This window comes from Chenopodium album, chromosome 6 (genome assembly GCF_948465745.1).
Source record: "Chenopodium album chromosome 6, dcCheAlbu1.1, whole genome shotgun sequence".
Taxonomy (NCBI): domain Eukaryota; kingdom Viridiplantae; phylum Streptophyta; class Magnoliopsida; order Caryophyllales; family Amaranthaceae; genus Chenopodium; species Chenopodium album.
In genome coordinates this window covers 76,109,990-76,123,323 of record NC_137839.1, presented here as the reverse complement: position 1 = coordinate 76,123,323, position 13,334 = coordinate 76,109,990, and the positions used below count along the sequence as shown (strand labels likewise).

General features: G+C 32.2%; 1 pseudogene; it reads right to left on the bottom strand.

The window, feature by feature from the left end:
- Positions 1 to 3,601: 3,601 nt before the first annotated feature.
- Positions 3,602 to 4,835, bottom strand: LOC145637282 (high mobility group B protein 15 pseudogene; annotated as a pseudogene).
- Positions 4,836 to 13,334: the final 8,499 nt, after the last annotated feature.

Genomic DNA, 13,334 nt, shown 5'->3' with positions numbered 1-13,334 from the left:
AAAAAAACAAAAAAAAAAAGCCCGCACCACCAACCCCCACCACCAGCTACCACCCCATACCACCAGCCCACCCAACCAGCCCCCACCGCACACCATTACACTCACACCGACACCACCCCACTGCACACCACCACTCGCACCGACACCACCACACTCGCACCGACACCACCCCACTCGCACCGACACCACCCCACTGCACACCACCACACTCACACCGACACCACCCCACTGCACACCACCACTCGCACCGACACCACCACACTCGCACCAACACCACCTCACTTGCACCGACACCACCCCACTGCACACCACCACACTCACACCGACACCACCACACTCGCACCGATACCACTCCACTGCACACCACCACACTCACACCGACACCACCCCACTACACACCACCACACTCACACCGACACCACCACACGCACACAATAACCCCAAAACACCAAACTTCGCAAAACCCAACCCAACCCAACCCAAAACCCAGCCACCCCTAACCGAGCCCACATTACCCACCCCTAACAAATCCCCACCAAAACCCACACCACCCTGACCGAATACACTAACCAAGCCACAACCACCACGAAAATCACCATAATACGACCCAGACCACAGCCACCACCGAAAATCACCCAAATTTAGATCCACCACCACCGAAAATCATCCAAAAATTAAATAAAAAATCAAAATTAAATATTAGAACGTACCTTAAGATAAAAAAAACTTCGAAATTAACCACGAACTTGGTTTAACAAGGCCAAATTCGACCACGAAAACCCTAGATCTAGGATTTTCATGGTCGAATTTGACCTTAAAAACCATTAATTTGACTAACATCACCATAAATGAACATAAAAGGAGGAGAGCTTGCTTGAGAAGAGAGTAAGGAGGAGGAGGAGAGGAGAGAGAAAGCGTGAGAAGAGAAGGAGGAGGAGGAGAGAGAAAGGGAGGAGACAGAGAGCGTGAGGAGAGAGAAAAGGGAGGAGAGAGGCGGATTGTGAATAAGGGGGTTGGGGCGCCGTTTTAGTATTAGGGCTTTTTCCTTTTTTTTTTTAAAAAAAAATTAAATTCCGTCGGAAACGGGTTATAATCCGTCGTAAATTTACGACGAAACTTAATTCCGTCGGAAATTTCGTACTTTCCGACGGATTTTCTTGTCCGTCGGAACGGTTCCGTCGTAATTAAGCTGTTTTCTAGTAGTGTGACATTCCAGTTTTTTCGCCAAGTGTCGCTCTACGTAGGCGAGAAATAGATATTATAGTGATTTCATCAAATATAACATTAGATTAGATTGGATAGATTTTGTAATATAAAAATATTGTATAGAGTTTTATTATCGATATACTTCTAATATTTCTTTTATATAAAATTAATCATAACCACTAGTAGAAAAACGTACATTTGCGTCGCCTTATTTGCGTCACTCATACAAAAGAACGAAACAAATGTTTTTTTTAGCATCCTTAAAAGTGATTTGCGTCGCACATTTACCAAGAAGCGATGCAAAAGTCAGATACATTTTAGCTTTCTGTTATTTGCGTCGCTCTTAATTAGTGAAACGACGCATATAATAATGTTATTTGCGTCGCTCATATAGTGACAAGTGACGCAAATGAGTGATAAAATTAAAATGCGTCATTCCTTTAATTAATAAGCGACACAAATAAGTAATGTGCAGCATTAAACTTTGAGCTATTTGTGTCACATTTTATTAGTTGAGTGACGCAAATCACTCTTTTGCATTTAGGTTATTTCGGATTCCACTTGCTAGCTGCCTCCCTTTTACTAAAATAAAAAAAACAGCGCTACTCTTATCTTCCAAGAACAACGATTTCCTACAGCTAAACACCCAGAATTTCGAGCAAAAAAACCCCAGAAATTTGACCCATACACCCCAAGAAATTCGAGCAAAAATCACCCTGAAATTCAAGGCATTTCGACCCAAAATCCCCAGAAAATCGACCCAAAAACCCCGAAAATTCGACCCAAAAACATCCATAAATTCGACCAAAAAAACCCCCACAAATTCAACAACCTAACCGCAATATTGACAACACCCATAATCGGAAAAAATTCAGGTTTACAAACCTCTAATTTCGAGCAAAACAAACAAAAAAAACCCTAAGAAACCCCAGGAATTCGAGCATTAATTCGAGCAAATTCGATTATGGGCAAATACGAGCAAATTTGAGCAAAAAAATTGAGCAAATTCGAGCATTAATTCGAGCAATTTCGAGTAAAAAAATCAAATTAAAACCCCAGGAATTCGTTGAGTGAATTACTGCCTTTATAATTGAATTTTTGAGTGAATTACTTGATTAATTTCGCCCCCCAAAAATTCGAGGATGGACGAGCAAATTACAGCCTTTATAATTGAAGTTCGATTAGTGTAGTAGTTCGACCAGTGTTCGCCCAAATCAACTACATTTAGGCTCGACATTGTTGAATTTGTGAAGTCAATTTCACCTAAGGTAAGATTGCTTCTATTTATGTTCAATATTTTAATTTTCTCAAAAAAAAAACAAAAAAAAAAGTTCACAGAAAATTGGGTTAATATATGTAATTTTATTGTAGATAGAATTAATTAGAAAATATTTTATAGTGTGATTGAATATTGTTGGTTTAATATATGGAATTTTATTTGTAGATAGAATTAATTAGAAAATATTTTATAGTATGATTGAATATTGTTGGTTTAATATATGTAATTTAATTTGTAGATAGAATTAATTAGAAAATATTTTATAGTATGATTGAATATTGTTGGTTTAATATATGTAATTTAAATTAATTTGTAGATAGAATTAATTAGAAAATATTTTATAGTATGATTGAATATTGTTGGTTTAATATATGTAATTAATTTTATATGGCAGATTCTTAATTATGCGGAAGTGAGTTCCACAAGTTGCTCGAGGTTCTGGTTGTGGACAAACGATTAAGGCGGTAGTACACATACGAGATTGTCTTCACTGTGGTATATATATCTAAACCATTCTTTGTATTAACTTATTTTTTGTGGTTGGTATAATGATTGTGAATTGTATGAGATTTTTAATTGTGATATAATTGATTGGAATTGCAATAATACTTGCATCATTGGCTTAGATACCCGTTCAGGGCTCACTCATTAGGAGTTAGTCTTGAATAGTCCCCGGTTTGGGACTGTTCTTGAATATTCTATCTCATTTAGGTGATAACTACTTGAACTGTTTTTGGGTCTAAGAAGATCATGGCTCACTATTTCTCGATCGTTCTCTGGGTACATATGTAGATAGCCGATTATCTACATTGTGTGCTTGGAGAACTATAGGGAAATGCTGCCGGATTTTCTATAGAACCAAGTGAGATAGGACATTCAAGAATGGGTTAGGTTGGAGTGATAAGGACCTTGTTGGATCATGTCATTGCATTTACATGAGATAAAATTTGAATGAAAATGTTTGATGCCTTATATTCTTGTTTATGGTTAAGGAGCTATATATGTTAGAAAATATACACATTATCTTAAAATTAATTTTGTTATTCAGTGGTTGAAAATGGATCGAAGTTGGATACAAGATGTTTGTGGCGCTTGATTAACTTTAGTTGGTGGAGTCTAGTAGAGAACTCCTTTAAGTTTATCCTTTTCAATTGTGACAGTAACTAGATACCCACTTTCAAACTTTCCATCTATCACTCCAATGATAGGATACCCCCCAGATGGTGCTGCTGGTGAAAGGAAAATGAATGTTAAAATACTGCAATACATCATACCAGAACAAAGTTGGAAAACCTTTAAAGTTTGCTAACAATAGGATGGGATTCTTGGCTAGTAAACATGTAACTTCATATTTCTTTCACAAAGCACACACCTTTTTGTATTAGTAAATGAGGTTTGAGTATCTATAATATCAGACGGTTGCCAAAACATTTCCAGTGGGTATCGTCATCAAGGTTATTTGCATATATGTGAAAATGGCCCATCTGTTGTGAGCTTTGTAAAAGCAATTTAGTTTCTTTCTGTTGTGAGCTTTGCATGCTTAGCTTATGTAAATATATACCTACTACTGTATCATATAAGTGGTTATTTTAAACACACATTTAATGGATGGTTTACAAACATCCTGAAAAAGCTTAATTTGTAAGATATTCTTTTCTGTCATCTTCAATTATCTAGTACAGATTATGTTATAATTTGCCTTTGAACTAATTGCATTTGGTGATGTTCCAAAATTCAAGTATTAAACATTTAGTTAGCCCTCTAACACATTAGTATTTGTTTCTGCTAACATATACTACAAAAATGATTTGCTAGACCATTTCCTATACAAACAAATACAGACAAAACCGATGAAGGACACATAGCCTGTTCCTCTTAGCAAGGTAAAGATAAGACCCAGCCAAATATGCTAAGTACAGTAAGTAGATAGGCATTTGTTTGTGTGAACCATATAAGTGATGAAAAGCACAAGTCAAACAATTGTCACTCTACATAGAATTGAAGCATACATTGAGACACAGACTCTGTAGTGTTTATCTGGTTCTGATGTACATTTGCAGGCTGAGCTGCTGCTGCGGACATTTCAGGCAATCCATGGACTGCAGAAGGTGCAGGATTCAGACTCTGCAAGAAACCTGTAAAAATAAAATCAGCACAGTAAAAGCTACAGACTAAATACAAAAGCAGGCATGCATAGAGTGATGAGGGTGGTACCAGGAGAATAATCGCGTGCATTGAAGTAGTAGATTCGCTCATAGTGTCGAAGCAATGAATAGTAGTATTTTCGCAGCTCAAAAGAAGCATTTGTGGCTGTGGAAGGAAATTGAAAGTGGCTGTAACATCTTTCCATCTTTTTTCAGAGAGTATCTGCAGACATGAACAAATAAATACTGATGGAGCATGAATGATATTGAGATGTAAATTATTGGACAGGTTGTTAATATAATGCCGTCATTCCCAATTTTATGGGTAGGCCAAAATACAAAGGAGACTTTGCCAAAATTTATATTTGCATTCATTAATATTGCATTTTAATTTCAATTATTGACGTTAGCATATTACTTTATACCACTACCAAGGAAAACATGTACTATAAACATATACAAGCAATTATTATAACTTTTTTTTTAAAAAAAATCACATCATTTGCGTCACTCATTAAACAAGCAAGTGAGTGAGTGACGCAAATAAAGCAATTTTGTATTATCTAGTAAGTCATTTGCGTCACTCCTATATAAACAAGTGACGCAAATAACAAACAAGAAGTTGCTCAAAACAGCTATTTGCGTCACTTGTTTATAAAGGAGCGACGCAAATAACTCTTATTTGCGTCACTTGTTTATAAAGGAGTGACGCAAATGACTCTTATTTGTGTCGCGCCTAGGAGCGACGCAAATGATTTAAAAGTCATTTGCGTCGCGAGCAGTTGCGTCGCTCATAGAAGCGACGCAAATACACTATAAATAAGCGACGCAAATACACTATAAATAAGCGACGCAAATAAGCCTTTTATATAATATCATATAACTCGATTATATTTCCATCATAAAATCCGTTTTAAAAATTTCTTTAAAATAGGATCCAGTTATAATATATTTAATTTATTTATAAAAAAAAATAGAGAATCAGTAAAAGAAATAAGTTTTAATCTATTAACCTATACTAAAATTAAAGCGAACCTAAGATAGACACTTGTCACAATGTCATCAATTATTTTCCCGCTATTTTTATATTTTCTTATTAAATTATTATATTTTATTACATTCTATTATCATTCATTAAATTCTATTTAGGGTTGTGAGACAATAAAGTTATATATATATATATATATATATATATATATATATATATATATAATATGCGTGATTAATATGGATATAAATCTTGATTGACACAATTTTTTTTAAGAAGGATTGACGTAATGTTTTAGTTAGTGTATAATAATGTGTTGCTTATTTATAAATGTAATTGATTCTATTACATAATATTATCAATAATAAGATTCTACTCTTATACATATTATACGTGATTAACTATGGTTATAAATCATTAAATTTTATGATTGATGCATGATGATCTAAAATGTACCCATAAAGTCACAGAATGATAATCTTATATATACCCATGCATAAATATCCCGTTGTACTTAATTTTTTTAAGAAATCCATAATCTTACTTAGCTTAATTAATACAATTGAGTGATTCATTTTAAGCATATGCCAATAGCTAAGCTATAAATTTTCAATTAGTAGATACTCCACATTATAGAGTAAAGAGTTTAAAGATTAAATATTGTCCCTAAAGTATGGTATTTGTGCACTTAATTAAAGTCCCTCAAGTTTAAATGAGACAAATGGGTCTCTTAACCATTAATGAGTCAACTTCTTTAGTTGATTAACCATTGTTTGGGGATCTTAATACATACGTGGCATCGTATTTAAAAATTAAGATTAAGATAAATGACCTTGAGCTAATGACTTGGAATTAATAAAAGTGAAAGTTTAGGGACTTATAAGCTGATCACAAATATTCACAAATCCCGAATAATTTAATTAGTGGTATATCTTGATCATCGATCAGTGGCCTTATCATTATTTACAGTAGAGTATGAATTATATCTTGATCATTATTTACACGTTACTATCAAAGAATAATGCACAATTTGCGCGTGATAGGATAACAGTCACTCGTGAAATTTGGACTTCAAATATAAGAAGAAAATCCAAATATACAGTATTTACTCTGTTGTCTTACATACTTCTTAACATCTTTCAAGTATATATATTCAATGGATCTAACATTATACAAGTATAACACATGATTCATATGCTAAAAATTATTATACTACAATAATAACATCTACAATTTTTTCTATGTTTTGTTGGACACAACATACAAATTAATCAATGTATATTAAAGACGCGTAAAAAAAAGCAGAATTGGACCCTTAAATACCTAAAATGCACATATTATTTAGCTCTTGTCTCATCACTAGAACATCTGGTAAGATTTATCTTATGTCAAGTTCAATACTACTATACAGGAACAATTGTGTTGCTTACAAAAGATTACCATGGCTCCCTATGTCGGGTTCGAATCTTTTTCGAGACGTTCATTGATCCTAGATCACAATTATCGTCCTACATCCATATATACACGTAGTATTACTAAGCTAACATATAATCCAACTTTACTGTTGTTTATAAATGCTGATCCAAGTATTATTGGTACTTAGCTTGTATTATTCACGTGTTATAGTAGCTATGAAGTGTGCCTGAATTCATTTTTGCACATGTTGAATTCATCACCAAAAATATATAACTTTATATACTTCGTATTAAGTACAAAAATGCCGCAAATATCTTCTTGCAGATATGGACGGCTACAGCTCATTTATTTAGATGATCGATCGGTATTCATAGTGACGGAGCGACTTTTAATTTCAAACTTGCGCGTACTTAATTTTTTTCGTATTTTTTTGACTAGTAATACTTATTATTGAAAGAAAATACAAAAGTGAAAAAATTGTTGATAATACTATTTTATAAAACTAATATAATTATTTTCTCAAAAAAAAAAAAAAAAAAAAAAACACTAATATATTTAACTACCTAGAAAAAATATGTCAATTATGAACTATATAATCATATGATAATCATATTTCAAACCACTGCTCTAAATTTCTCACTTTCTTATCGACAAGATTGATGAATACTTGTCACTATATTTACATTTCTTCCGTGTAGTTAATGAGTTAAGCATTCAGGTATTACTCAAGATTTCGACAAACAATTAAAGGGTGAACGAACTAATCAAACTACCGTATATATTGCACCTCAATTTTCTTAGATTAACTAATTCTACTCATGATTATACGTATAATCAAATACACAAACATTAATCTCAAAAAAAAAAAAAAAAAAAAAATAATTACATGATCCAAATTATCATGAGAAGTTATATATTGTAATACGGAGTAGTATATATTTATTATGATTCTAACAAGATCCCCCATGGATATGTTTTTCTTTACATAATTTACAAAATTAAAGACGGTCAAAAGAGAGATGATAAATAGGGTAAAAGTCTAAGTGGGTCAAGTAATTAAAAAAACAGAGAACATGTCTTTAGTTGGTAAATATGTTTTTAAATGTACGTGTTTCTTGAAATTTAAAACACACATCACGCGTATGTAAATCTAATAAAGAATACTTTTAGCTAGGGCGATGATACTGATCATAAGTGACCTATTTGGGTGGAATTGAAGTTAAAGCATGTTTTCAACTGTTTTTGTACGAAAGCGAACATCATGTGTCCCAAAACCCTAACCCATTTCAACCACAAAACTACCGTACGCCGTGTAATAGATGCCACCAATGATACAAGTACAATTCTTCAAGGATCAACGACTAAGCAGCAAACACATGGTTCTATATTAAACTTCTTTGCCGACTTCTGACTTCTCTAGTTACTACTTGCTAAAGGTCATATATGACTACTCTTATGAGTAATCAATTGCTCAAATCTTGAAGATTTACTCTATACTTCTACTGTTTTGTGTTTTTGTGAAAAGAACGGAGGGAGTATATACCGAATATATAATAATTAAGAACACTAAGGAACTAATTAATAAGGATTAAGGAAGTAAGGATTAATCAGAACATTAAGGAACATAGGGTATGTAAGAATTACTTAATTGGACATGATCATATTAATCCTTAATGTATTATCAAGTTAGATCTTATTAGATTCATAAGGATTAAGGAAGCAAGGATTAATAAGAACATTAAGGAACATAGGGTATGTAAGAATTGCTTAATTGGACATGATCATATTAATCCTTAATGTATTATCAACTTAGATCTTATTAGATTCATAAGGATTAAGGAAGTAAGGATTAATAACATTATCATTGTGCAAGGTGCACGCATAATTTTGAAATATAGGCTTGATTTAAATGATCTAAATCTTCTTTTATTATTAAATATTCCATGAATGTATGTACTTCGTATATATTTCACTCTAATATGATACTCTTTGTTTGCTAAGTTCTACTCGATCACTTGCATTTTACACGGTCTCTAATGCACTATTTTGACAATTATTATCTTTAATTATGCATTAATAAAAATTATACAAAATCGATAAACTCAAAATTAATTATAACAATACAAATCTAATAAGATCTAAGTTGATAATGGTTTTTTCTCTCATATATACATACACAATTAGACATGACCAAATTTTTGTAACTTTAACCTTATGAATAGTAAATGGCTCAGAAAAACAGAGATAGTAAAAGATAAACTAAAGTATAACAATGAATAACCTAATTTTATCCTTTTATGTAGTAATATCCCTAAAAAGTTAGGAGTTGTTCACTATTATTTTATGTACTCACGTTCATTCAATTATTAATTATTTGTAAGAAAGAAGTAACTAAAAACTAGACTAAATCTACTTAGAGTTAAAATGAAATCAAAAAACAATAACGTCACGAACTACTTGCATATCTTTACACATGTATTATTATGATTCTGATGAATTATGAATGAGAAAGACGACAACACGTACAGATTTAAAAAGTCCGCAGAGCCAAAGGACAAGTGGTGGATACGGAATACTACTTGTAGTACTTAATATCACATAGTACATTTCTCCTTTATACTCGATATATATAACATTCAATTATTGTTTTCATTCCATTAGTATCTTATTTTCCTTACTAACCATAGTATACGTTAAACTACCAAACGTAACCTAGCTTCTTTCAGAAACGGAAGGTGCAGTAGTTAAGAAATACCCTAGCTGGCTAGCTTAGCTACATTAAATTGTAACAAATTGATGGAGAAAACAAGAATTGGCAGGCGGAAAAAACCAGAATTGAACATAAAAAATCACTGAATACCAAACATAAAAAGCCATTGATTATTTGGAGTAGGACCCTCGTCATTTAATTAAATTATGAATTGCATGCAATCTGATGAGAAGAACGAAGAGCACGTACAGATCAGATCAATCACTGACCATTTACAGATCAGATCACAGCTATAGATTAGGATGACACTCAAGTATTTGTATGAGAAATTTCTGATAACTCATCAATGATGAGTTGTAAATTTGTAATGTTGCACTATAATTATTCACCAAAAACAATGCCATTATATTTATATCAGTTCAATGCATGCAAAACTTTCATATACAGTATAATTCTGATCGAGGTATGTAGTAATTTTTTATGCTAATTATGAGGTGATATTCTAATTTTAAGTGATTAAATTACGGAGTATTTATATTTTACGCAACTCATGTATTTAGGGTGGATCTATTTAAGTTAGGACAAGTTTTTTAGACTGAATAGATCTCTCATACACTCGCATATTAATATTGCTATACTGAAACTTTTGTAAGTTCATACTTCCTCCGTTTCTTTTTACTTGCAACACAGCCTTGTGGCACGTGTTTTGAGGTCGGGTTTATGTAATGTAAACGGATAAATTATTCATTATAATTTTTACAAATGATACTTAACCCTATTCTAATCTTCGTGTAAAAATTATATTAATAAAATCGCTCGTTTATCCTCACTAATCATCTCCTAAAACTGCGTGCCTAAAAGGTGTGTTGCAAGTAAAAGAAAACGGAGGAAGTATGAGTTAATGGTTAATTTGGACTGATTTCGAATAATATAGTATGAGTATCAAATTCAGCACATGGTGGGTTATATTCACTCTTATGAACTTATCTTATCTTATTTAAACTTATTTGAACTTTTTCAGAACTTTTTTTGAACTAATTAATTAATTAGACTTTATTTAAATTATTTTAGTTGTAATTTGTACTTGTGTAACCCTTGTTAAACCTTCCTGAACTGAACTTATTTAAACTTATTTGAACTAATAACACCTAAAATAAGTAAAATTAAGATGAACAAACATGCCCTTAAGTTGAAACAAACAAATTAAAGGCTTAATTTTCCATATTTTCAATAATTTGTCCATACTTACCATTTGATATAACTCATACAAGATTTAATTTTATGTGTTGTATACAAGTTCATTTTTAAAAATTATCTACATGTAGGAGATTAGAGGTCGAGTATATTATGGAGAATTTCACATTTTCACTTTAAAATGATAGTTGCAAATGCAATGAAAGCAGAGTGTGGAAGTGTCATGTGGCTAAGCCATGTATGAAATTGTGGATAAGAAAGTGATATATGGCAAAGAAAACACATCATTTGACAAAGTTCAGACTAACTGCCTATATATGTGCGTACATTTAGGCCTAACCTTTCCTAATATGAAACATTGATTTGACCTACCATGTTAATGATCATAGTACAAAGTCCATCCGGATGTACACATTACTTATGCCCCGTTCTTTTGAACTTCTCTGTAGACCTTTTTAGTTCAATTCAGCAAATTTCAGTCCAAAAGAACGGGACCTTAATTGGTATCTATAACGTACCCTAATTCAAACTTCTTTATTTGGTGTTATTTACTTAACTAAAGAGATAGTCAATTAGATTTGCCTAGCTAAGATTTTCTTATAACTTGTTTGTTGCTCATTTGGATCCGACGTCCTCAACGACCACAAAAAAAAATCAAATTAAGACAATTATATTCGAATTGAGAGAGTAGCAATAACTTACCCTAATTAAGATGTATTCGAATTGAGTTCTCAATAAGCTAATGGCCGGTTGTATACTTGTATGTAGTAGCGCAGCGTTTCATTACCTTTTGACGGTACTCCCTAAGCTAGGTAGTCGTTATATATACTCGTACTTGGCTACTTCCTACTCCGTAGAAGTTAATGATCGAAGTAGCAATTCAATATTTGTGTTCAACATGATTAGCTATTGTACTGTTTTTTTTATAGCTAGATCAGATTTTAAAAAAATAAATATATGGACCGTTCTTAGAAAATTGATGATTGTAATTTTGTTATTAATTTTCTCAAGGGAGGTAAAGTATAATTCCTAATAAAATCCAAGATATAACTTTTTTTGTTGTTAGATTGAGGAAGATAGATTATCTCATAGTTTGAAAGTTATGTACCCAAGAAAAAAAGACTGTTTTACTCATAACTTGGCAACTTTTGTGTAAGAGGCTATACTCTAAATAGCAATTATTTTTGGCATCTTTCAATTCTAACACCAACTGTATACTCTAAAGTTGATTTTTACCATTACTTGACTGAACATCAATCAGGCAGCAATGATATACTAGGTTTTCAAAACCTAGCTTACTGTGAAAAATTAATAGTAGTCGCTAGTGTCATTACGGACCTTACTAACTGTAGATCAAATAATATAATTTCAAATACTGTAGTAAATTACTCATATTACTGTACACCGAGTGTAAACAAAAGTTACTCTTAAGTTTATACAAAATAACTTTAGAAAAGATTATTTCAAACAAATTCAGGCCAAATATAGCTAGCTAGATTTAATTGTTTAAATAAACTAAGTTCATATAGCATAACAAGATAAACGTATACAATTTAAATCGAATAGGACATACCAAAAGCCCAAGAGCTTTTCAAATTATTTGCAAGTACTGTAGTTAATAATGTTTGATCTAATCAAAACAAGTGTTGACGCATTTGTGTTAACTAATCTTAGTTCAACTTAAATCCAAACATTTTTTTTGTTTGAACCTAGGTGAACTTATTACCTAGTCCAAATTATCTGTCTGAAATTGTTTGAAAGTATCTATACTAATTAAATCGTCTAAATTAAATTTTTTGAGCCTGTCTAATTTTTAAAAAATTAGTTGAACAAAACAAAGTAGGCCTAAAAGTTACTCCGTACTACTTAATAAATCGCTCAAAATCTTCAATGTGATCACATATAAGTACTGTTTAACAGATTGTTCATACAAATATACACACAAAGCCTAGGTGGGCTAGGTCATACTTTGTGTTTCATAATTGATAACCATAAATTAGCTAAAACTCACCTGGCCTCAAATCATACAAATTAAACGTTAATTGTCAGTATAGGTTAATTAACTACTTGTAACCCAATGGTGATAGCCAAGTAACTTATTTGAATAAAGTCGTTGGGTTGGTTCCAAAAACCTAATTTGAGATCAAATCCCTTTTAAATCACTGTCCTATTAGCTCTCTTTGCGAACAAAAAAATATAATACTACATATTTGTAACTCAGCATGACATACACCATTTATGAAACTTTGGGCGACTAAGCATGTTGTATAATCAAGTATAAGGATTACAAATTAGGTAAGAGATCGAATATCCGAGATCCAAAAACACAACACAAACAAGTAGAAGAACGAAGCAAGTTCAAAGTGAGTGCCTAAGGGTATACTGAATACTGAGAGT